This window comes from Garra rufa, chromosome 1, assembly GCF_049309525.1.
Source record: "Garra rufa chromosome 1, GarRuf1.0, whole genome shotgun sequence".
NCBI classification, from domain to species: domain Eukaryota; kingdom Metazoa; phylum Chordata; class Actinopteri; order Cypriniformes; family Cyprinidae; genus Garra; species Garra rufa.
In genome coordinates this window covers 79,757,671-79,779,548 of record NC_133361.1, presented here as the reverse complement: position 1 = coordinate 79,779,548, position 21,878 = coordinate 79,757,671, and the positions used below count along the sequence as shown (strand labels likewise).

Here is a 21,878-nt window from a genome sequence, read left to right as displayed (position 1 = left end):
TGTGTTGATAAGTCCAATGTGAGTGTCCACCAGTGTATATACAATCCACAGAAAGTGTAATCCAAAGTTTGCAGGTGGTGAATGGAAAGGTGAGCTCTAAAATTAGCAACTCCTCAATCCAACAGTTTGGTGACTGTCCTTTGTTTGTCATGCTGCTCTCTTATACAGTTGTACTTCCTGCTTCCTGTCATGTGTCTAGTCACATGACAGGCCAACCATCCATTTATTAAAGACACATACACATAAAATGTTAAGAGTAATAAAATGGCCTAAAAAACATGTAAAACACTTAAAACTCTATAATACATGTAAATGATTGTAATAAATAGAGCTGTAAAACACGTCTTTCTAAAAGTCAGCATATTATATAAATAGTGAAGAAAAGGCAAAAGCTTACAGCACCTGGTATTCCCAGGCGGTCTCCCATCCAAGTACTAACCAGGCCCGACGCTGCTTAGCTTCCGAGATCAGACGAGATCGGGCGCTCTCAGCGCGGTATGGCCATAAGCGAGGGCTGCTCCAAAAAGTGGGCTATTTAAAGATCAGCCTCCGTAAAAGCCAGCATATTATATAAATAGTGAAGAAAAGGCAAAAGCTTACAGCACCTGGTATTCCCAGGCGGTCTCCCATCCAAGTACTAACCAGGCCCGACACTGCTTAGCTTCCGAGATCAGACGAGATCGGGCACTCTCAGCGCGGTATGGCCATAAGCGAGGGCTGCTCCAAAAAGTGGGCTATTTAAAGATCAGCCTCCGTAAAAGCCAGCATATTATATAAATAGTGAAGAAAAGGCAAAAGCTTACAGCACCTGGTATTCCCAGGCGGTCTCCCATAAAAGTGTAACAATCGGCCTTATCAGCCGAGTTACAAGACTAAAATGGGGTCAGATTTAACTGTGAGAGATGACTAGTGGTTAAAAGAATGAGACATAAAAGAAAATTGGTTTAAATAGATTTGGTGTATTTACAAGGTTCACATAAAAGACTTTAAAACAACACGATAAAACTAGGTAAACTCTGTTAAAAGAATACAGTTCATTTGTCCATACCCTAAAAACAGGTAAACTCTGTTAAAAGAATACAGTTCATTTGTCCATACCCTAAAAACAGTCCAAGAACCCCAGTGTGTTGATAAGTCCAATGTGAGTGTCCACCAGTGCATATACAATCCACAGAAAGTGTAATCCAAAGTTTGCAGGTGGTGAATGGAAAGGTGAGCTCTAAAATTAGCAACTCCTCAATCCAACAGTTTGGTGACTGTCCTTTGTTTGTCATGCTGCTCTCTTATACAGTTGTACTTCCTGCTTCCTGTCATGTGTCTAGTCACATGACAGGCCAACCATCCATTTATTAAAGACACATACACTTAAAATGTTAAGAGTAATAAAATGGCCTAAAAAACATGTAAAACACTTAAAACTCTATAATACATGTAAATGATTGTAATAAATAGAGCGGTAAAACAAGTCTTTCTAAAAGCCAGCATATTATATAAATAGTGAAGAAAAGGCAAAAGCTTACAGCACTTGGTATTCCCAGGAGGTCTCCCATCCAAGTACTAACCAGGCCCGACGCTGCTTAGCTTCCGAGATCAGACGAGATCGGGCGCTCTCAGCGCGGTATGGCCATAAGCGAGGGCTGCTCCAAAAAGTGGGCTATTTAAAGATCAGCCTCCGTAAAAGCCAGCATATTATATAAATAGTGAAGAAAAGGCAAAAGCTTACAGCACCTGGTATTCCCAGGCGGTCTCCCATCCAAGTACTAACCAAGCCCGACGCTGCTTAGCTTCCGAGATCAGACGAGATCGGGCGCTCTCAGCGCGGTATGGCCATAAGCGAGGGCTGCTCCAAAAAGTGGGCTATTTAAAGATCAGCCTCCGTAAAAGCCAGCATATTATATAAATAGTGAAGAAAAGGCAAAAGCTTACAGCACCTGGTATTCCCAGGCGGTCTCCCATAAAAGTGTAACAATCGGCCTTATCAGCCGAGTTACAAGACTAAAATGGGGTCAGATTTAACTGTGAGAGATGACTAGTGGTTAAAAGAATGAGACATAAAAGAAAATTGGTTTAAATAGATTTGGTGTATTTACAAGGTTCACATAAAAGACTTTAAAACAACACGATAAAACTAGGTAAACTCTGTTAAAAGAATACAGTTCATTTGTCCATACCCTAAAAACAGGTAAACTCTGTTAAAAGAATACAGTTCATTTGTCCATACCCTAAAAACAGTCCAAGAACCCCAGTGTGTTGATAAGTCCAATGTGAGTGTCCACCAGTGTATATACAATCCACAGAAAGTGTAATCCAAAGTTTGCAGGTGGTGAATGGAAAGGTGAGCTCTAAAATTAGCAACTCCTCAATCCAACAGTTTGGTGACTGTCCTTTGTTTGTCATGCTGCTCTCTTATACAGTTGTACTTCCTGCTTCCTGTCATGTGTCTAGTCACATGACAGGCCAACCATCCATTTATTAAAGACACATACACATAAAATGTTAAGAGTAATAAAATGGCCTAAAAAACATGTAAAACACTTAAAACTCTATAATACATGTAAATGATTGTAATAAATAGAGCTGTAAAACACGTCTTTCTAAAAGTCAGCATATTATATAAATAGTGAAGAAAAGGCAAAAGCTTACAGCACCTGGTATTCCCAGGCGGTCTCCCATCCAAGTACTAACCAGGCCCGACGCTGCTTAGCTTCCGAGATCAGACGAGATCGGGCGCTCTCAGCGCGGTATGGCCATAAGCGAGGGCTGCTCCAAAAAGTGGGCTATTTAAAGATCAGCCTCCGTAAAAGCCAGCATATTATATAAATAGTGAAGAAAAGGCAAAAGCTTACAGCACCTGGTATTCCCAGGCGGTCTCCCATCCAAGTACTAACCAGGCCCGACACTGCTTAGCTTCCGAGATCAGACGAGATCGGGCACTCTCAGCGCGGTATGGCCATAAGCGAGGGCTGCTCCAAAAAGTGGGCTATTTAAAGATCAGCCTCCGTAAAAGCCAGCATATTATATAAATAGTGAAGAAAAGGCAAAAGCTTACAGCACCTGGTATTCCCAGGCGGTCTCCCATAAAAGTGTAACAATCGGCCTTATCAGCCGAGTTACAAGACTAAAATGGGGTCAGATTTAACTGTGAGAGATGACTAGTGGTTAAAAGAATGAGACATAAAAGAAAATTGGTTTAAATAGATTTGGTGTATTTACAAGGTTCACATAAAAGACTTTAAAACAACACGATAAAACTAGGTAAACTCTGTTAAAAGAATACAGTTCATTTGTCCATACCCTAAAAACAGGTAAACTCTGTTAAAAGAATACAGTTCATTTGTCCATACCCTAAAAACAGTCCAAGAACCCCAGTGTGTTGATAAGTCCAATGTGAGTGTCCACCAGTGCATATACAATCCACAGAAAGTGTAATCCAAAGTTTGCAGGTGGTGAATGGAAAGGTGAGCTCTAAAATTAGCAACTCCTCAATCCAACAGTTTGGTGACTGTCCTTTGTTTGTCATGCTGCTCTCTTATACAGTTGTACTTCCTGCTTCCTGTCATGTGTCTAGTCACATGACAGGCCAACCATCCATTTATTAAAGACACATACACTTAAAATGTTAAGAGTAATAAAATGGCCTAAAAAACATGTAAAACACTTAAAACTCTATAATACATGTAAATGATTGTAATAAATAGAGCGGTAAAACACGTCTTTCTAAAAGGCAGCATATTATATAAATAGTGAAGAAAAGGCAAAAGCTTACAGCACCTGGTATTCCCAGGCGGTCTCCCATCCAAGTACTAACCAGGCCCGACGCTGCTTAGCTTCCGAGATCAGACGAGATCGGGCGCTCTCAGCGCGGTATGGCCATAAGCGAGGGCTGCTCCAAAAAGTGGGCTATTTAAAGATCAGCCTCCGTAAAAGCCAGCATATTATATAAATAGTGAAGAAAAGGCAAAAGCTTACAGCACCTGGTATTCCCAGGCGGTCTCCCATCCAAGTACTAACCAGGCCCGACGCTGCTTAGCTTCCGAGATCAGACGAGATCGGGCGCTCACAGCGCGGTATGGCCATAAGCGAGGGCTGCTCCAAAAAGTGGGCTATTTAAAGATCAGCCTCCGTAAAAGCCAGCATATTATATAAATAGTGAAGAAAAGGCAAAAGCTTACAGCACCTGGTATTCCCAGGCGGTCTCCCATAAAAGTGTAACAATCGGCCTTATCAGCCGAGTTACAAGACTAAAATGGGGTCAGATTTAACTGTGAGAGATGACTAGTGGTTAAAAGAATGAGACATAAAAGAAAATTGGTTTAAATAGATTTGGTGTATTTACAAGGTTCACATAAAAGACTTTAAAACAACACGATAAAACTAGGTAAACTCTGTTAAAAGAATACAGTTCATTTGTCCATACCCTAAAAACAGGTAAACTCTGTTAAAAGAATACAGTTCATTTGTCCATACCCTAAAAACAGTCCAAGAACCCCAGTGTGTTGATAAGTCCAATGTGAGTGTCCACCAGTGTATATACAATCCACAGAAAGTGTAATCCAAAGTTTGCAGGTGGTGAATGGAAAGGTGAGCTCTAAAATTAGCAACTCCTCAATCCAACAGTTTGGTGACTGTCCTTTGTTTGTCATGCTGCTCTCTTATACAGTTGTACTTCCTGCTTCCTGTCATGTGTCTAGTCACATGACAGGCCAACCATCCATTTATTAAAGACACATACACTTAAAATGTTAAGAGTAATAAAATGGCCTAAAAAACATGTAAAACACTTAAAACTCTATAATACATGTAAATGATTGTAATAAATAGAGCGGTAAAACACGTCTTTCTAAAAGCCAGCATATTATATAAATAGTTAAGAAAAGGCAAAAGCTTACAGCACCTGGTATTCCCAGGCGGTCTCCCATCCAAGTACTAACCAGGCCCGACGCTGCTTAGCTTCCGAGATCAGACGAGATCGGGCGCTCTCAGCGCGGTATGGCCAAAAGCGAGGGCTGCTCCAAAAAGTGGGCTATTTAAAGATCAGCCTCCGTAAAAGCCAGCATATTATATAAATAGTGAAGAAAAGGCAAAAGTTTACAGCACCTGGTATTCCCAGGCGGTCTCCCATCCAAGTACTAACCAGGCCCGACGCTGCTTAGCTTCCGAGATCAGACGAGATCGGGCGCTCACAGCGCGGTATGGCCATAAGCGAGGGCTGCTCCAAAAAGTGGGCTATTTAAAGATCAGCCTCCGTAAAAGCCAGCATATTATATAAATAGTGAAGAAAAGGCAAAAGCTTACAGCACCTGGTATTCCCAGGCGGTCTCCCATAAAAGTGTAACAATCGGCCTTATCAGCCGAGTTACAAGACTAAAATGGGGTCAGATTTAACTGTGAGAGATGACTAGTGGTTAAAAGAATGAGACATAAAAGAAAATTGGTTTAAATAGATTTGGTGTATTTACAAGGTTCACATAAAAGACTTTAAAACAACACGATAAAACTAGGTAAACTCTGTTAAAAGAATACAGTTCATTTGTCCATACCCTAAAAACAGTCCAAGAACCCCAGTGTGTTGATAAGTCCAATGTGAGTGTCCACCAGTGTATATACAATCCACAGAAAGTGTAATCCAAAGTTTGCAGGTGGTGAATGGAAAGGTGAGCTCTAAAATTAGCAACTCCTCAATCCAACAGTTTGGTGACTGTCCTTTGTTTGTCATGCTGCTCTCTTATACAGTTGTACTTCCTGCTTCCTGTCATGTGTCTAGTCACATGACAGGCCAACCATCCATTTATTAAAGACACATACACTTAAAATGTTAAGAGTAATAAAATGGCCTAAAAAACATGTAAAACACTTAAAACTCTATAATACATGTAAATGATTGTAATAAATAGAGCGGTAAAACACGTCTTTCTAAAAGCCAGCATATTATATAAATAGTTAAGAAAAGGCAAAAGCTTACAGCACCTGGTATTTCCAGGCGGTCTCCCATCCAAGTACTAACCAGGCCCGACGCTGCTTAGCTTCCGAGATCAGACGAGATCGGGCGCTCTCAGCGCGGTATGGCCAAAAGCGAGGGCTGCTCCAAAAAGTGGGCTATTTAAAGATCAGCCTCCGTAAAAGCCAGCATATTATATAAATAGTGAAGAAAAGGCAAAAGCTTACAGCACCTGGTATTCCCAGGCGGTCTCCCATAAAAGTGTAACAATCGGCCTTATCAGCCGAGTTACAAGACTAAAATGGGGTCAGATTTAACTGTGAGAGATGACTAGTGGTTAAAAGAATGAGACATAAAAGAAAATTGGTTTAAATAGATTTGGTGTATTTACAAGGTTCACATAAAAGACTTTAAAACAACACGATAAAACTAGGTAAACTCTGTTAAAAGAATACAGTTCATTTGTCCATACCCTAAAAACAGGTAAACTCTGTTAAAAGAATACAGTTCATTTGTCCATACCCTAAAAACAGTCCAAGAACCCCAGTGTGTTGATAAGTCCAATGTGAGTGTCCACCAGTGTATATACAATCCACAGAAAGTGTAATCCAAAGTTTGCAGGTGGTGAATGGAAAGGTGAGCTCTAAAATTAGCAACTCCTCAATCCAACAGTTTGGTGACTGTCCTTTGTTTGTCATGCTGCTCTCTTATACAGTTGTACTTCCTGCTTCCTGTCATGTGTCTAGTCACATGACAGGCCAACCATCCATTTATTAAAGACACATACACTTAAAATGTTAAGAGTAATAAAATGGCCTAAAAAACATGTAAAACACTTAAAACTCTATAATACATGTAAATGATTGTAATAAATAGAGCGGTAAAACACGTCTTTCTAAAAGCCAGCATATTATATAAATAGTGAAGAAAAGGCAAAAGCTTACAGCACCTGGTATTCCCAGGCGGTCTCCCATCCAAGTACTAACCAGGCCCGACGCTGCTTAGCTTCCGAGATCAGACGAGATCGGGCGCTCTCAGCACGGTATGGCCATAAGCGAGGGCTGCTCCAAAAAGTGGGCTATTTAAAGATCAGCCTCCGTAAAAGCCAGCATATTATATAAATAGTGAAGAAAAGGCAAAAGCTTACAGCACCTGGTATTCCCAGGCGGTCTCCCATCCAAGTACTAACCAGGCCCGACGCTGCTTAGCTTCCGAGATCAGACGAGATCGGGCGCTCACAGCGCGGTATGGCCATAAGCGAGGGCTGCTCCAAAAAGTGGGCTATTTAAAGATCAGCCTCCGTAAAAGCCAGCATATTATATAAATAGTGAAGAAAAGGCAAAAGCTTACAGCACCTGGTATTCCCAGGCGGTCTCCCATAAAAGTGTAACAATCGGCCTTATCAGCCGAGTTACAAGACTAAAATGGGGTCAGATTTAACTGTGAGAGATGACTAGTGGTTAAAAGAATGAGACATAAAAGAAAATTGGTTTAAATAGATTTGGTGTATTTACAAGGTTCACATAAAAGACTTTAAAACAACACGATAAAACTAGGTAAACTCTGTTAAAAGAATACAGTTCATTTGTCCATACCCTAAAAACAGGTAAACTCTGTTAAAAGAATACAGTTCATTTGTCCATACCCTAAAAACAGTCCAAGAACCCCAGTGTGTTGATAAGTCCAATGTGAGTGTCCACCAGTGTATATACAATCCACAGAAAGTGTAATCCAAAGTTTGCAGGTGGTGAATGGAAAGGTGAGCTCTAAAATTAGCAACTCCTCAATCCAACAGTTTGGTGACTGTCCTTTGTTTGTCATGCTGCTCTCTTATACAGTTGTACTTCCTGCTTCCTGTCATGTGTCTAGTCACATGACAGGCCAACCATCCATTTATTAAAGACACATACACTTAAAATGTTAAGAGTAATAAAATGGCCTAAAAAACATGTAAAACACTTAAAACTCTATAATACATGTAAATGATTGTAATAAATAGAGCGGTAAAACAAGTCTTTCTAAAAGCCAGCATATTATATAAATAGTGAAGAAAAGGCAAAAGCTTACAGCACTTGGTATTCCCAGGAGGTCTCCCATCCAAGTACTAACCAGGCCCGACGCTGCTTAGCTTCCGAGATCAGACGAGATCGGGCGCTCTCAGCGCGGTATGGCCATAAGCGAGGGCTGCTCCAAAAAGTGGGCTATTTAAAGATCAGCCTCCGTAAAAGCCAGCATATTATATAAATAGTGAAGAAAAGGCAAAAGCTTACAGCACCTGGTATTCCCAGGCGGTCTCCCATCCAAGTACTAACCAGGCCCGACGCTGCTTAGCTTCCGAGATCAGACGAGATCGGGCGCTCACAGCGCGGTATGGCCATAAGCGAGGGCTGCTCCAAAAAGTGGGCTATTTAAAGATCAGCCTCCGTAAAAGCCAGCATATTATATAAATAGTGAAGAAAAGGCAAAAGCTTACAGCACCTGGTATTCCCAGGCGGTCTCCCATAAAAGTGTAACAATCGGCCTTATCAGCCGAGTTACAAGACTAAAATGGGGTCAGATTTAACTGTGAGAGATGACTAGTGGTTAAAAGAATGAGACATAAAAGAAAATTGGTTTAAATAGATTTGGTGTATTTACAAGGTTCACATAAAAGACTTTAAAACAACACGATAAAACTAGGTAAACTCTGTTAAAAGAATACAGTTCATTTGTCCATACCCTAAAAACAGGTAAACTCTGTTAAAAGAATACAGTTCATTTGTCCATACCCTAAAAACAGTCCAAGAACCCCAGTGTGTTGATAAGTCCAATGTGAGTGTCCACCAGTGTATATACAATCCACAGAAAGTGTAATCCAAAGTTTGCAGGTGGTGAATGGAAAGGTGAGCTCTAAAATTAGCAACTCCTCAATCCAACAGTTTGGTGACTGTCCTTTGTTTGTCATGCTGCTCTCTTATACAGTTGTACTTCCTGCTTCCTGTCATGTGTCTAGTCACATGACAGGCCAACCATCCATTTATTAAAGACACATACACTTAAAATGTTAAGAGTAATAAAATGGCCTAAAAAACATGTAAAACACTTAAAACTCTATAATACATGTAAATGATTGTAATAAATAGAGCGGTAAAACACGTCTTTCTAAAAGCCAGCATATTATATAAATAGTTAAGAAAAGGCAAAAGCTTACAGCACCTGGTATTTCCAGGCGGTCTCCCATCCAAGTACTAACCAGGCCCGACGCTGCTTAGCTTCCGAGATCAGACGAGATCGGGCGCTCTCAGCGCGGTATGGCCAAAAGCGAGGGCTGCTCCAAAAAGTGGGCTATTTAAAGATCAGCCTCCGTAAAAGCCAGCATATTATATAAATAGTGAAGAAAAGGCAAAAGCTTACAGCACCTGGTATTCCCAGGCGGTCTCCCATAAAAGTGTAACAATCGGCCTTATCAGCCGAGTTACAAGACTAAAATGGGGTCAGATTTAACTGTGAGAGATGACTAGTGGTTAAAAGAATGAGACATAAAAGAAAATTGGTTTAAATAGATTTGGTGTATTTACAAGGTTCACATAAAAGACTTTAAAACAACACGATAAAACTAGGTAAACTCTGTTAAAAGAATACAGTTCATTTGTCCATACCCTAAAAACAGGTAAACTCTGTTAAAAGAATACAGTTCATTTGTCCATACCCTAAAAACAGTCCAAGAACCCCAGTGTGTTGATAAGTCCAATGTGAGTGTCCACCAGTGTATATACAATCCACAGAAAGTGTAATCCAAAGTTTGCAGGTGGTGAATGGAAAGGTGAGCTCTAAAATTAGCAACTCCTCAATCCAACAGTTTGGTGACTGTCCTTTGTTTGTCATGCTGCTCTCTTATACAGTTGTACTTCCTGCTTCCTGTCATGTGTCTAGTCACATGACAGGCCAACCATCCATTTATTAAAGACACATACACTTAAAATGTTAAGAGTAATAAAATGGCCTAAAAAACATGTAAAACACTTAAAACTCTATAATACATGTAAATGATTGTAATAAATAGAGCGGTAAAACACGTCTTTCTAAAAGCCAGCATATTATATAAATAGTGAAGAAAAGGCAAAAGCTTACAGCACCTGGTATTCCCAGGCGGTCTCCCATCCAAGTACTAACCAGGCCCGACGCTGCTTAGCTTCCGAGATCAGACGAGATCGGGCGCTCTCAGCACGGTATGGCCATAAGCGAGGGCTGCTCCAAAAAGTGGGCTATTTAAAGATCAGCCTCCGTAAAAGCCAGCATATTATATAAATAGTGAAGAAAAGGCAAAAGCTTACAGCACCTGGTATTCCCAGGCGGTCTCCCATCCAAGTACTAACCAGGCCCGACGCTGCTTAGCTTCCGAGATCAGACGAGATCGGGCGCTCACAGCGCGGTATGGCCATAAGCGAGGGCTGCTCCAAAAAGTGGGCTATTTAAAGATCAGCCTCCGTAAAAGCCAGCATATTATATAAATAGTGAAGAAAAGGCAAAAGCTTACAGCACCTGGTATTCCCAGGCGGTCTCCCATAAAAGTGTAACAATCGGCCTTATCAGCCGAGTTACAAGACTAAAATGGGGTCAGATTTAACTGTGAGAGATGACTAGTGGTTAAAAGAATGAGACATAAAAGAAAATTGGTTTAAATAGATTTGGTGTATTTACAAGGTTCACATAAAAGACTTTAAAACAACACGATAAAACTAGGTAAACTCTGTTAAAAGAATACAGTTCATTTGTCCATACCCTAAAAACAGGTAAACTCTGTTAAAAGAATACAGTTCATTTGTCCATACCCTAAAAACAGTCCAAGAACCCCAGTGTGTTGATAAGTCCAATGTGAGTGTCCACCAGTGTATATACAATCCACAGAAAGTGTAATCCAAAGTTTGCAGGTGGTGAATGGAAAGGTGAGCTCTAAAATTAGCAACTCCTCAATCCAACAGTTTGGTGACTGTCCTTTGTTTGTCATGCTGCTCTCTTATACAGTTGTACTTCCTGCTTCCTGTCATGTGTCTAGTCACATGACAGGCCAACCATCCATTTATTAAAGACACATACACTTAAAATGTTAAGAGTAATAAAATGGCCTAAAAAACATGTAAAACACTTAAAACTCTATAATACATGTAAATGATTGTAATAAATAGAGCGGTAAAACACGTCTTTCTAAAAGCCAGCATATTATATAAATAGTTAAGAAAAGGCAAAAGCTTACAGCACCTGGTATTTCCAGGCGGTCTCCCATCCAAGTACTAACCAGGCCCGACGCTGCTTAGCTTCCGAGATCAGACGAGATCGGGCGCTCTCAGCGCGGTATGGCCAAAAGCGAGGGCTGCTCCAAAAAGTGGGCTATTTAAAGATCAGCCTCCGTAAAAGCCAGCATATTATATAAATAGTGAAGAAAAGGCAAAAGCTTACAGCACCTGGTATTCCCAGGCGGTCTCCCATAAAAGTGTAACAATCGGCCTTATCAGCCGAGTTACAAGACTAAAATGGGGTCAGATTTAACTGTGAGAGATGACTAGTGGTTAAAAGAATGAGACATAAAAGAAAATTGGTTTAAATAGATTTGGTGTATTTACAAGGTTCACATAAAAGACTTTAAAACAACACGATAAAACTAGGTAAACTCTGTTAAAAGAATACAGTTCATTTGTCCATACCCTAAAAACAGGTAAACTCTGTTAAAAGAATACAGTTCATTTGTCCATACCCTAAAAACAGTCCAAGAACCCCAGTGTGTTGATAAGTCCAATGTGAGTGTCCACCAGTGTATATACAATCCACAGAAAGTGTAATCCAAAGTTTGCAGGTGGTGAATGGAAAGGTGAGCTCTAAAATTAGCAACTCCTCAATCCAACAGTTTGGTGACTGTCCTTTGTTTGTCATGCTGCTCTCTTATACAGTTGTACTTCCTGCTTCCTGTCATGTGTCTAGTCACATGACAGGCCAACCATCCATTTATTAAAGACACATACACTTAAAATGTTAAGAGTAATAAAATGGCCTAAAAAACATGTAAAACACTTAAAACTCTATAATACATGTAAATGATTGTAATAAATAGAGCGGTAAAACACGTCTTTCTAAAAGCCAGCATATTATATAAATAGTGAAGAAAAGGCAAAAGCTTACAGCACCTGGTATTCCCAGGCGGTCTCCCATCCAAGTACTAACCAGGCCCGACGCTGCTTAGCTTCCGAGATCAGACGAGATCGGGCGCTCTCAGCACGGTATGGCCATAAGCGAGTGCTGCTCCAAAAAGTGGGCTATTTAAAGATCAGCCTCCGTAAAAGCCAGCATATTATATAAATAGTGAAGAAAAGGCAAAAGCTTACAGCACCTGGTATTCCCAGGCGGTCTCCCATCCAAGTACTAACCAGGCCCGACGCTGCTTAGCTTCCGAGATCAGACGAGATCGGGCGCTCACAGCGCGGTATGGCCATAAGCGAGGGCTGCTCCAAAAAGTGGGCTATTTAAAGATCAGCCTCCGTAAAAGCCAGCATATTATATAAATAGTGAAGAAAAGGCAAAAGCTTACAGCACCTGGTATTCCCAGGCGGTCTCCCATAAAAGTGTAACAATCGGCCTTATCAGCCGAGTTACAAGACTAAAATGGGGTCAGATTTAACTGTGAGAGATGACTAGTGGTTAAAAGAATGAGACATAAAAGAAAATTGGTTTAAATAGATTTGGTGTATTTACAAGGTTCACATAAAAGACTTTAAAACAACACGATAAAACTAGGTAAACTCTGTTAAAAGAATACAGTTCATTTGTCCATACCCTAAAAACAGGTAAACTCTGTTAAAAGAATACAGTTCATTTGTCCATACCCTAAAAACAGTCCAAGAACCCCAGTGTGTTGATAAGTCCAATGTGAGTGTCCACCAGTGTATATACAATCCACAGAAAGTGTAATCCAAAGTTTGCAGGTGGTGAATGGAAAGGTGAGCTCTAAAATTAGCAACTCCTCAATCCAACAGTTTGGTGACTGTCCTTTGTTTGTCATGCTGCTCTCTTATACAGTTGTACTTCCTGCTTCCTGTCATGTGTCTAGTCACATGACAGGCCAACCATCCATTTATTAAAGACACATACACTTAAAATGTTAAGAGTAATAAAATGGCCTAAAAAACATGTAAAACACTTAAAACTCTATAATACATGTAAATGATTGTAATAAATAGAGCGGTAAAACACGTCTTTCTAAAAGCCAGCATATTATATAAATAGTGAAGAAAAGGCAAAAGCTTACAGCACCTGGTATTCCCAGGCGGTCTCCCATCCAAGTACTAACCAGGCCCGACGCTGCTTAGCTTCCGAGATCAGACGAGATCGGGCGCTCTCAGCACGGTATGGCCATAAGCGAGGGCTGCTCCAAAAAGTGGGCTATTTAAAGATCAGCCTCCGTAAAAGCCAGCATATTATATAAATAGTGAAGAAAAGGCAAAAGCTTACAGCACCTGGTATTCCCAGGCGGTCTCCCATCCAAGTACTAACCAGGCCCGACGCTGCTTAGCTTCCGAGATCAGACGAGATCGGGCGCTCACAGCGCGGTATGGCCATAAGCGAGGGCTGCTCCAAAAAGTGGGCTATTTAAAGATCAGCCTCCGTAAAAGCCAGCATATTATATAAATAGTGAAGAAAAGGCAAAAGCTTACAGCACCTGGTATTCCCAGGCGGTCTCCCATAAAAGTGTAACAATCGGCCTTATCAGCCGAGTTACAAGACTAAAATGGGGTCAGATTTAACTGTGAGAGATGACTAGTGGTTAAAAGAATGAGACATAAAAGAAAATTGGTTTAAATAGATTTGGTGTATTTACAAGGTTCACATAAAAGACTTTAAAACAACACGATAAAACTAGGTAAACTCTGTTAAAAGAATACAGTTCATTTGTCCATACCCTAAAAACAGGTAAACTCTGTTAAAAGAATACAGTTCATTTGTCCATACCCTAAAAACAGTCCAAGAACCCCAGTGTGTTGATAAGTCCAATGTGAGTGTCCACCAGTGTATATACAATCCACAGAAAGTGTAATCCAAAGTTTGCAGGTGGTGAATGGAAAGGTGAGCTCTAAAATTAGCAACTCCTCAATCCAACAGTTTGGTGACTGTCCTTTGTTTGTCATGCTGCTCTCTTATACAGTTGTACTTCCTGCTTCCTGTCATGTGTCTAGTCACATGACAGGCCAACCATCCATTTATTAAAGACACATACACTTAAAATGTTAAGAGTAATAAAATGGCCTAAAAAACATGTAAAACACTTAAAACTCTATAATACATGTAAATGATTGTAATAAATAGAGCGGTAAAACACGTCTTTCTAAAAGCCAGCATATTATATAAATAGTTAAGAAAAGGCAAAAGCTTACAGCACCTGGTATTTCCAGGCGGTCTCCCATCCAAGTACTAACCAGGCCCGACGCTGCTTAGCTTCCGAGATCAGACGAGATCGGGCGCTCTCAGCGCGGTATGGCCAAAAGCGAGGGCTGCTCCAAAAAGTGGGCTATTTAAAGATCAGCCTCCGTAAAAGCCAGCATATTATATAAATAGTGAAGAAAAGGCAAAAGCTTACAGCACCTGGTATTCCCAGGCGGTCTCCCATAAAAGTGTAACAATCGGCCTTATCAGCCGAGTTACAAGACTAAAATGGGGTCAGATTTAACTGTGAGAGATGACTAGTGGTTAAAAGAATGAGACATAAAAGAAAATTGGTTTAAATAGATTTGGTGTATTTACAAGGTTCACATAAAAGACTTTAAAACAACACGATAAAACTAGGTAAACTCTGTTAAAAGAATACAGTTCATTTGTCCATACCCTAAAAACAGGTAAACTCTGTTAAAAGAATACAGTTCATTTGTCCATACCCTAAAAACAGTCCAAGAACCCCAGTGTGTTGATAAGTCCAATGTGAGTGTCCACCAGTGTATATACAATCCACAGAAAGTGTAATCCAAAGTTTGCAGGTGGTGAATGGAAAGGTGAGCTCTAAAATTAGCAACTCCTCAATCCAACAGTTTGGTGACTGTCCTTTGTTTGTCATGCTGCTCTCTTATACAGTTGTACTTCCTGCTTCCTGTCATGTGTCTAGTCACATGACAGGCCAACCATCCATTTATTAAAGACACATACACTTAAAATGTTAAGAGTAATAAAATGGCCTAAAAAACATGTAAAACACTTAAAACTCTATAATACATGTAAATGATTGTAATAAATAGAGCGGTAAAACACGTCTTTCTAAAAGCCAGCATATTATATAAATAGTGAAGAAAAGGCAAAAGCTTACAGCACCTGGTATTCCCAGGCGGTCTCCCATCCAAGTACTAACCAGGCCCGACGCTGCTTAGCTTCCGAGATCAGACGAGATCGGGCGCTCTCAGCGCGGTATGGCCATAAGCGAGGGCTGCTCCAAAAAGTGGGCTATTTAAAGATCAGCCTCCGTAAAAGCCAGCATATTATATAAATAGTGAAGAAAAGGCAAAAGCTTACAGCACCTGGTATTCCCAGGCGGTCTCCCATCCAAGTACTAACCAGGCCCGACGCTGCTTAGCTTCCGAGATCAGACGAGATCGGGCGCTCACAGCGCGGTATGGCCATAAGCGAGGGCTGCTCCAAAAAGTGGGCTATTTAAAGATCAGCCTCCGTAAAAGCCAGCATATTATATAAATAGTGAAGAAAAGGCAAAAGCTTACAGCACCTGGTATTCCCAGGCGGTCTCCCATAAAAGTGTAACAATCGGCCTTATCAGCCGAGTTACAAGACTAAAATGGGGTCAGATTTAACTGTGAGAGATGACTAGTGGTTAAAAGAATGAGACATAAAAGAAAATTGGTTTAAATAGATTTGGTGTATTTACAAGGTTCACATAAAAGACTTTAAAACAACACGATAAAACTAGGTAAACTCTGTTAAAAGAATACAGTTCATTTGTCCATACCCTAAAAACAGGTAAACTCTGTTAAAAGAATACAGTTCATTTGTCCATACCCTAAAAACAGTCCAAGAACCCCAGTGTGTTGATAAGTCCAATGTGAGTGTCCACCAGTGTATATACAATCCACAGAAAGTGTAATCCAAAGTTTGCAGGTGGTGAATGGAAAGGTGAGCTCTAAAATTAGCAACTCCTCAATCCAACAGTTTGGTGACTGTCCTTTGTTTGTCATGCTGCTCTCTTATACAGTTGTACTTCCTGCTTCTTGTCATGTGTCTAGTCACATGACAGGCCAACCATCCATTTATTAAAGACACATACACTTAAAATGTTAAGAGTAATAAAATGGCCTAAAAAACATGTAAAACACTTAAAACTCTATAATACATGTAAATGATTGTAATAAATAGAGCGGTAAAACACGTCTTTCTAAAAGCCAGCATATTATATAAATAGTTAAGAAAAGGCAAAAGCTTACAGCACCTGGTATTCCCAGGCGGTCTCCCATCCAAGTACTAACCAGGCCCGACGCTGCTTAGCTTCCGAGATCAGACGAGATCGGGCGCTCTCAGCGCGGTATGGCCAAAAGCGAGGGCTGCTCCAAAAAGTGGGCTATTTAAAGATCAGCCTCCGTAAAAGCCAGCATATTATATAAATAGTGAAGAAAAGGCAAAAGTTTACAGCACCTGGTATTCCCAGGCGGTCTCCCATCCAAGTACTAACCAGGCCCGACGCTGCTTAGCTTCCGAGATCAGACGAGATCGGGCGCTCACAGCGCGGTATGGCCATAAGCGAGGGCTGCTCCAAAAAGTGGGCTATTTAAAGATCAGCCTCCGTAAAAGCCAGCATATTATATAAATAGTGAAGAAAAGGCAAAAGCTTACAGCACCTGGTATTCCCAGGCGGTCTCCCATAAAAGTGTAACAATCGGCCTTATCAGCCGAGTTACAAGACTAAAATGGGGTCAGATTTAACTGTGAGAGATGACTAGTGGTTAAAAGAATGAGACATAAAAGAAAATTGGTTTAAATAGATTTGGTGTATTTACAAGGTTCACATAAAAGACTTTAAAACAACACGATAAAACTAGGTAAACTCTGTTAAAAGAATACAGTTCATTTGTCCATACCCTAAAAACAGGTAAACTCTGTTAAAAGAATACAGTTCATTTGTCCATACCCTAAAAACAGTCCAAGAACCCCAGTGTGTTGATAAGTCCAATGTGAGTGTCCACCAGTGTATATACAATCCACAGAAAGTGTAATCCAAAGTTTGCAGGTGGTGAATGGAAAGGTGAGCTCTAAAATTAGCAACTCCTCAATCCAACAGTTTGGTGACTGTCCTTTGTTTGTCATGCTGCTCTCTTATACAGTTGTACTTCCTGCTTCCTGTCATGTGTCTAGTCACATGACAGGCCAACCATCCATTTATTAAAGACACATACACTTAAAATGTTAAGAGTAATAAAATGGCCTAAAAAACATGTAAAACACTTAAAACTCTATAATACATGTAAATGATTGTAATAAATAGAGCGGTAAAACACGTCTTTCTAAAAGCCAGCATATTATATAAATAGTTAAGAAAAGGCAAAAGCTTACAGCACCTGGTATTTCCAGGCGGTCTCCCATCCAAGTACTAACCAGGCCCGACGCTGCTTAGCTTCCGAGATCAGACGAGATCGGGCGCTCTCAGCGCGGTATGGCCAAAAGCGAGGGCTGCTCCAAAAAGTGGGCTATTTAAAGATCAGCCTCCGTAAAAGCCAGCATATTATATAAATAGTGAAGAAAAGGCAAAAGCTTACAGCACCTGGTATTCCCAGGCGGTCTCCCATCCAAGTACTAACCAGGCCCGACGCTGCTTAGCTTCCGAGATCAGACGAGATCGGGCGCTCACAGCGCGGTATGGCCATAAGCGAGGGCTGCTCCAAAAAGTGGGCTATTTAAAGATCAGCCTCCGTAAAAGCCAGCATATTATATAAATAGTGAAGAAAAGGCAAAAGCTTACAGCACCTGGTATTCCCAGGCGGTCTCCCATAAAAGTGTAACAATCGGCCTTATCAGCCGAGTTACAAGACTAAAATGGGGTCAGATTTAACTGTGAGAGATGACTAGTGGTTAAAAGAATGAGACATAAAAGAAAATTGGTTTAAATAGATTTGGTGTATTTACAAGGTTCACATAAAAGACTTTAAAACAACACGATAAAACTAGGTAAACTCTGTTAAAAGAATACAGTTCATTTGTCCATACCCTAAAAACAGGTAAACTCTGTTAAAAGAATACAGTTCATTTGTCCATACCCTAAAAACAGTCCAAGAACCCCAGTGTGTTGATAAGTCCAATGTGAGTGTCCACCAGTGTATATACAATCCACAGAAAGTGTAATCCAAAGTTTGCAGGTGGTGAATGGAAAGGTGAGCTCTAAAATTAGCAACTCCTCAATCCAACAGTTTGGTGACTGTCCTTTGTTTGTCATGCTGCTCTCTTATACAGTTGTACTTCCTGCTTCCTGTCATGTGTCTAGTCACATGACAGGCCAACCATCCATTTATTAAAGACACATACACTTAAAATGTTAAGAGTAATAAAATGGCCTAAAAAACATGTAAAACACTTAAAACTCTATAATACATGTAAATGATTGTAATAAATAGAGCTGTAAAACACGTCTTTCTAAAAGCCAGCATATTATATAAATAGTGAAGAAAAGGCAAAAGCTTACAGCACCTGGTATTCCCAGGCGGTCTCCCATCCAAGTACTAACCAGGCCCGACGCTGCTTAGCTTCCGAGATCAGACGAGATCGGGCGCTCTCAGCGCGGTATGGCCATAAGCGAGGGCTGCTCCAAAAAGTGGGCTATTTAAAGATCAGCCTCCGTAAAAGCCAGCATATTATATAAATAGTGAAGAAAAGGCAAAAGCTTACAGCACCTGGTATTCCCAGGCGGTCTCCCATCCAAGTACTAACCAGGCCCGACACTGCTTAGCTTCCGAGATCAGACGAGATCGGGCACTCTCAGCGCGGTATGGCCATAAGCGAGGGCTGCTCCAAAAAGTGGGCTATTTAAAGATCAGCCTCCGTAAAAGCCAGCATATTATATAAATAGTGAAGAAAAGGCAAAAGCTTACAGCACCTGGTATTCCCAGGCGGTCTCCCATAAAAGTGTAACAATCGGCCTTATCAGCCGAGTTACAAGACTAAAATGGGGTCAGATTTAACTGTGAGAGATGACTAGTGGTTAAAAGAATGAGACATAAAAGAAAATTGGTTTAAATAGATTTGGTGTATTTACAAGGTTCACATAAAAGACTTTAAAACAACACGATAAAACTAGGTAAACTCTGTTAAAAGAATACAGTTCATTTGTCCATACCCTAAAAACAGGTAAACTCTGTTAAAAGAATACAGTTCATTTGTCCATACCCTAAAAACAGTCCAAGAACCCCAGTGTGTTGATAAGTCCAATGTGAGTGTCCACCAGTGCATATACAATCCACAGAAAGTGTAATCCAAAGTTTGCAGGTGGTGAATGGAAAGGTGAGCTCTAAAATTAGCAACTCCTCAATCCAACAGTTTGGTGACTGTCCTTTGTTTGTCATGCTGCTCTCTTATACAGTTGTACTTCCTGCTTCCTGTCATGTGTCTAGTCACATGACAGGCCAACCATCCATTTATTAAAGACACATACACTTAAAATGTTAAGAGTAATAAAATGGCCTAAAAAACATGTAAAACACTTAAAACTCTATAATACATGTAAATGATTGTAATAAATAGAGCGGTAAAACACGTCTTTCTAAAAGCCAGCATATTATATAAATAGTGAAGAAAAGGCAAAAGCTTACAGCACCTGGTATTCCCAGGCGGTCTCCCATCCAAGTACTAACCAGGCCCGACGCTGCTTAGCTTCTGAGATCAGACGAGATCGGGCGCTCTCAGCGCGGTATGGCCATAAGCGAGGGCTGCTCCAAAAAGTGGGCTATTTAAAGATCAGCCTCCGTAAAAGCCAGCATATTATATAAATAGTGAAGAAAAGGCAAAAGCTTACAGCACCTGGTATTCCCAGGCGGTCTCCCATCCAAGTACTAACCAGGCCCGACGCTGCTTAGCTTCCGAGATCAGACGAGATCGGGCGCTCACAGCGCGGTATGGCCATAAGCGAGGGCTGCTCCAAAAAGTGGGCTATTTAAAGATCAGCCTCCGTAAAAGCCAGCATATTATATAAATAGTGAAGAAAAGGCAAAAGCTTACAGCACCTGGTATTCCCAGGCGGTCTCCCATAAAAGTGTAACAATCGGCCTTATCAGCCGAGTTACAAGACTAAAATGGGGTCAGATTTAACTGTGAGAGATGACTAGTGGTTAAAAGAATGAGACATAAAAGAAAATTGGTTTAAATAGATTTGGTGTATTTACAAGGTTCACATAAAAGACTTTAAAACAACACGATAAAACTAGGTAAACTCTGTTAAAAGAATACAGTTCATTTGTCCATACCCTAAAAACAGGTAAACTCTGTTAAAAGAATACAGTTCATTTGTCCATACCCTAAAAACAGTCCAAGAACCCCAGTGTGTTGATAAGTCCAATGTGAGTGTCCACCAGTGTATATACAATCCACAGAAAGTGTAATCCAAAGTTTGCAGGTGGTGAATGGAAAGGTGAGCTCTAAAATTAGCAACTCCTCAATCCAACAGTTTGGTGACTGTCCTTTGTTTGTCATGCTGCTCTCTTATACAGTTGTACTTCCTGCTTCCTGTCATGTGTCTAGTCACATGACAGGCCAACCATCCATTTATTAAAGACACATACACTTAAAATGTTAAGAGTAATAAAATGGCCTAAAAAACATGTAAAACACTTAAAACTCTATAATACATGTAAATGATTGTAATAAATAGAGCGGTAAAACACGTCTTTCTAAAAGCCAGCATATTATATAAATAGTTAAGAAAAGGCAAAAGCTTACAGCACCTGGTATTCCCAGGCGGTCTCCCATCCAAGTACTAACCAGGCCCGACGCTGCTTAGCTTCCGAGATCAGACGAGATCGGGCGCTCTCAGCGCGGTATGGCCAAAAGCGAGGGCTGCTCCAAAAAGTGGGCTATTTAAAGATCAGCCTCCGTAAAAGCCAGCATATTATATAAATAGTGAAGAAAAGGCAAAAGTTTACAGCACCTGGTATTCCCAGGCGGTCTCCCATCCAAGTACTAACCAGGCCCGACGCTGCTTAGCTTCCGAGATCAGACGAGATCGGGCGCTCACAGCGCGGTATGGCCATAAGCGAGGGCTGCTCCAAAAAGTGGGCTATTTAAAGATCAGCCTCCGTAAAAGCCAGCATATTATATAAATAGTGAAGAAAAGGCAAAAGCTTACAGCACCTGGTATTCCCAGGCGGTCTCCCATAAAAGTGTAACAATCGGCCTTATCAGCCGAGTTACAAGACTAAAATGGGGTCAGATTTAACTGTGAGAGATGACTAGTGGTTAAAAGAATGAGACATAAAAGAAAATTGGTTTAAATAGATTTGGTGTATTTACAAGGTTCACATAAAAGACTTTAAAACAACACGATAAAACTAGGTAAACTCTGTTAAAAGAATACAGTTTATTTGTCCATACCCTAAAAACAGGTAAACTCTGTTAAAAGAATACAGTTCATTTGTCCATACCCTAAAAACAGTCCAAGAACCCCAGTGTGTTGATAAGTCCAATGTGAGTGTCCACCAGTGTATATACAATCCACAGAAAGTGTAATCCAAAGTTTGCAGGTGGTGAATGGAAAGGTGAGCTCTAAAATTAGCAACTCCTCAATCCAACAGTTTGGTGACTGTCCTTTGTTTGTCATGCTGCTCTCTTATACAGTTGTACTTCCTGCTTCCTGTCATGTGTCTAGTCACATGACAGGCCAACCATCCATTTATTAAAGACACATACACTTAAAATGTTAAGAGTAATAAAATGGCCTAAAAAACAT

General features: G+C 40.6%; 36 non-coding genes across 36 annotated transcripts; all 36 read right to left on the bottom strand.

The window, feature by feature from the left end:
- Positions 1-390: 390 nt before the first annotated feature.
- Positions 391-509, bottom strand: LOC141311045 (5S ribosomal RNA). Its single transcript, XR_012348516.1, has one exon. It is a non-coding gene; the product is annotated as a 5S ribosomal RNA (ribosomal RNA).
- Positions 510-593: 84 nt separating this feature from the next.
- LOC141316146 (5S ribosomal RNA) lies at positions 594-712 on the bottom strand. The gene has a single exon (XR_012351307.1). It is a non-coding gene; the product is annotated as a 5S ribosomal RNA (ribosomal RNA).
- An 801-nt stretch (positions 713-1,513) lies between these two features.
- LOC141315394 (5S ribosomal RNA) lies at positions 1,514-1,632 on the bottom strand. The gene has a single exon (XR_012350886.1). It is a non-coding gene; the product is annotated as a 5S ribosomal RNA (ribosomal RNA).
- An 84-nt stretch (positions 1,633-1,716) lies between these two features.
- Positions 1,717-1,835, bottom strand: LOC141297937 (5S ribosomal RNA). The gene has a single exon (XR_012341492.1). It is a non-coding gene; the product is annotated as a 5S ribosomal RNA (ribosomal RNA).
- An 801-nt stretch (positions 1,836-2,636) lies between these two features.
- On the bottom strand, positions 2,637-2,755 carry LOC141310924 (5S ribosomal RNA). The gene has a single exon (XR_012348405.1). It is a non-coding gene; the product is annotated as a 5S ribosomal RNA (ribosomal RNA).
- An 84-nt stretch (positions 2,756-2,839) lies between these two features.
- Positions 2,840-2,958, bottom strand: LOC141316135 (5S ribosomal RNA). The gene has a single exon (XR_012351305.1). It is a non-coding gene; the product is annotated as a 5S ribosomal RNA (ribosomal RNA).
- An 801-nt stretch (positions 2,959-3,759) lies between these two features.
- LOC141310801 (5S ribosomal RNA) lies at positions 3,760-3,878 on the bottom strand. Its single transcript, XR_012348284.1, has one exon. It is a non-coding gene; the product is annotated as a 5S ribosomal RNA (ribosomal RNA).
- Positions 3,879-3,962: 84 nt separating this feature from the next.
- Positions 3,963-4,081, bottom strand: LOC141295218 (5S ribosomal RNA). The gene has a single exon (XR_012341017.1). It is a non-coding gene; the product is annotated as a 5S ribosomal RNA (ribosomal RNA).
- Positions 4,082-4,882: 801 nt separating this feature from the next.
- On the bottom strand, positions 4,883-5,001 carry LOC141312725 (5S ribosomal RNA). Its single transcript, XR_012349263.1, has one exon. It is a non-coding gene; the product is annotated as a 5S ribosomal RNA (ribosomal RNA).
- An 84-nt stretch (positions 5,002-5,085) lies between these two features.
- Positions 5,086-5,204, bottom strand: LOC141316511 (5S ribosomal RNA). The gene has a single exon (XR_012351417.1). It is a non-coding gene; the product is annotated as a 5S ribosomal RNA (ribosomal RNA).
- Positions 5,205-5,955: 751 nt separating this feature from the next.
- Positions 5,956-6,074, bottom strand: LOC141318554 (5S ribosomal RNA). Its single transcript, XR_012352864.1, has one exon. It is a non-coding gene; the product is annotated as a 5S ribosomal RNA (ribosomal RNA).
- Positions 6,075-6,875: 801 nt separating this feature from the next.
- LOC141297799 (5S ribosomal RNA) lies at positions 6,876-6,994 on the bottom strand. Its single transcript, XR_012341459.1, has one exon. It is a non-coding gene; the product is annotated as a 5S ribosomal RNA (ribosomal RNA).
- An 84-nt stretch (positions 6,995-7,078) lies between these two features.
- Positions 7,079-7,197, bottom strand: LOC141295213 (5S ribosomal RNA). Its single transcript, XR_012341016.1, has one exon. It is a non-coding gene; the product is annotated as a 5S ribosomal RNA (ribosomal RNA).
- Positions 7,198-7,998: 801 nt separating this feature from the next.
- Positions 7,999-8,117, bottom strand: LOC141315376 (5S ribosomal RNA). The gene has a single exon (XR_012350870.1). It is a non-coding gene; the product is annotated as a 5S ribosomal RNA (ribosomal RNA).
- Positions 8,118-8,201: 84 nt separating this feature from the next.
- LOC141295206 (5S ribosomal RNA) lies at positions 8,202-8,320 on the bottom strand. The gene has a single exon (XR_012341014.1). It is a non-coding gene; the product is annotated as a 5S ribosomal RNA (ribosomal RNA).
- An 801-nt stretch (positions 8,321-9,121) lies between these two features.
- Positions 9,122-9,240, bottom strand: LOC141318553 (5S ribosomal RNA). The gene has a single exon (XR_012352863.1). It is a non-coding gene; the product is annotated as a 5S ribosomal RNA (ribosomal RNA).
- An 801-nt stretch (positions 9,241-10,041) lies between these two features.
- LOC141297786 (5S ribosomal RNA) lies at positions 10,042-10,160 on the bottom strand. Its single transcript, XR_012341457.1, has one exon. It is a non-coding gene; the product is annotated as a 5S ribosomal RNA (ribosomal RNA).
- An 84-nt stretch (positions 10,161-10,244) lies between these two features.
- LOC141295200 (5S ribosomal RNA) lies at positions 10,245-10,363 on the bottom strand. Its single transcript, XR_012341013.1, has one exon. It is a non-coding gene; the product is annotated as a 5S ribosomal RNA (ribosomal RNA).
- Positions 10,364-11,164: 801 nt separating this feature from the next.
- Positions 11,165-11,283, bottom strand: LOC141318552 (5S ribosomal RNA). The gene has a single exon (XR_012352862.1). It is a non-coding gene; the product is annotated as a 5S ribosomal RNA (ribosomal RNA).
- Positions 11,284-12,084: 801 nt separating this feature from the next.
- LOC141297779 (5S ribosomal RNA) lies at positions 12,085-12,203 on the bottom strand. Its single transcript, XR_012341456.1, has one exon. It is a non-coding gene; the product is annotated as a 5S ribosomal RNA (ribosomal RNA).
- Positions 12,204-12,287: 84 nt separating this feature from the next.
- LOC141295178 (5S ribosomal RNA) lies at positions 12,288-12,406 on the bottom strand. Its single transcript, XR_012341011.1, has one exon. It is a non-coding gene; the product is annotated as a 5S ribosomal RNA (ribosomal RNA).
- An 801-nt stretch (positions 12,407-13,207) lies between these two features.
- On the bottom strand, positions 13,208-13,326 carry LOC141297773 (5S ribosomal RNA). Its single transcript, XR_012341453.1, has one exon. It is a non-coding gene; the product is annotated as a 5S ribosomal RNA (ribosomal RNA).
- Positions 13,327-13,410: 84 nt separating this feature from the next.
- On the bottom strand, positions 13,411-13,529 carry LOC141295167 (5S ribosomal RNA). Its single transcript, XR_012341010.1, has one exon. It is a non-coding gene; the product is annotated as a 5S ribosomal RNA (ribosomal RNA).
- An 801-nt stretch (positions 13,530-14,330) lies between these two features.
- LOC141318551 (5S ribosomal RNA) lies at positions 14,331-14,449 on the bottom strand. Its single transcript, XR_012352861.1, has one exon. It is a non-coding gene; the product is annotated as a 5S ribosomal RNA (ribosomal RNA).
- Positions 14,450-15,250: 801 nt separating this feature from the next.
- LOC141310679 (5S ribosomal RNA) lies at positions 15,251-15,369 on the bottom strand. Its single transcript, XR_012348163.1, has one exon. It is a non-coding gene; the product is annotated as a 5S ribosomal RNA (ribosomal RNA).
- Positions 15,370-15,453: 84 nt separating this feature from the next.
- Positions 15,454-15,572, bottom strand: LOC141295156 (5S ribosomal RNA). Its single transcript, XR_012341009.1, has one exon. It is a non-coding gene; the product is annotated as a 5S ribosomal RNA (ribosomal RNA).
- Positions 15,573-16,373: 801 nt separating this feature from the next.
- Positions 16,374-16,492, bottom strand: LOC141312718 (5S ribosomal RNA). Its single transcript, XR_012349262.1, has one exon. It is a non-coding gene; the product is annotated as a 5S ribosomal RNA (ribosomal RNA).
- An 84-nt stretch (positions 16,493-16,576) lies between these two features.
- On the bottom strand, positions 16,577-16,695 carry LOC141316501 (5S ribosomal RNA). Its single transcript, XR_012351407.1, has one exon. It is a non-coding gene; the product is annotated as a 5S ribosomal RNA (ribosomal RNA).
- An 801-nt stretch (positions 16,696-17,496) lies between these two features.
- Positions 17,497-17,615, bottom strand: LOC141318550 (5S ribosomal RNA). The gene has a single exon (XR_012352860.1). It is a non-coding gene; the product is annotated as a 5S ribosomal RNA (ribosomal RNA).
- An 84-nt stretch (positions 17,616-17,699) lies between these two features.
- Positions 17,700-17,818, bottom strand: LOC141295145 (5S ribosomal RNA). Its single transcript, XR_012341008.1, has one exon. It is a non-coding gene; the product is annotated as a 5S ribosomal RNA (ribosomal RNA).
- An 801-nt stretch (positions 17,819-18,619) lies between these two features.
- Positions 18,620-18,738, bottom strand: LOC141310557 (5S ribosomal RNA). The gene has a single exon (XR_012348042.1). It is a non-coding gene; the product is annotated as a 5S ribosomal RNA (ribosomal RNA).
- An 84-nt stretch (positions 18,739-18,822) lies between these two features.
- On the bottom strand, positions 18,823-18,941 carry LOC141316124 (5S ribosomal RNA). The gene has a single exon (XR_012351294.1). It is a non-coding gene; the product is annotated as a 5S ribosomal RNA (ribosomal RNA).
- Positions 18,942-19,742: 801 nt separating this feature from the next.
- LOC141317369 (5S ribosomal RNA) lies at positions 19,743-19,861 on the bottom strand. The gene has a single exon (XR_012351789.1). It is a non-coding gene; the product is annotated as a 5S ribosomal RNA (ribosomal RNA).
- An 84-nt stretch (positions 19,862-19,945) lies between these two features.
- On the bottom strand, positions 19,946-20,064 carry LOC141295134 (5S ribosomal RNA). Its single transcript, XR_012341007.1, has one exon. It is a non-coding gene; the product is annotated as a 5S ribosomal RNA (ribosomal RNA).
- Positions 20,065-20,865: 801 nt separating this feature from the next.
- LOC141312709 (5S ribosomal RNA) lies at positions 20,866-20,984 on the bottom strand. Its single transcript, XR_012349258.1, has one exon. It is a non-coding gene; the product is annotated as a 5S ribosomal RNA (ribosomal RNA).
- Positions 20,985-21,068: 84 nt separating this feature from the next.
- Positions 21,069-21,187, bottom strand: LOC141316493 (5S ribosomal RNA). The gene has a single exon (XR_012351404.1). It is a non-coding gene; the product is annotated as a 5S ribosomal RNA (ribosomal RNA).
- Between the last annotated feature and the right edge of the window lie 691 nt (positions 21,188-21,878).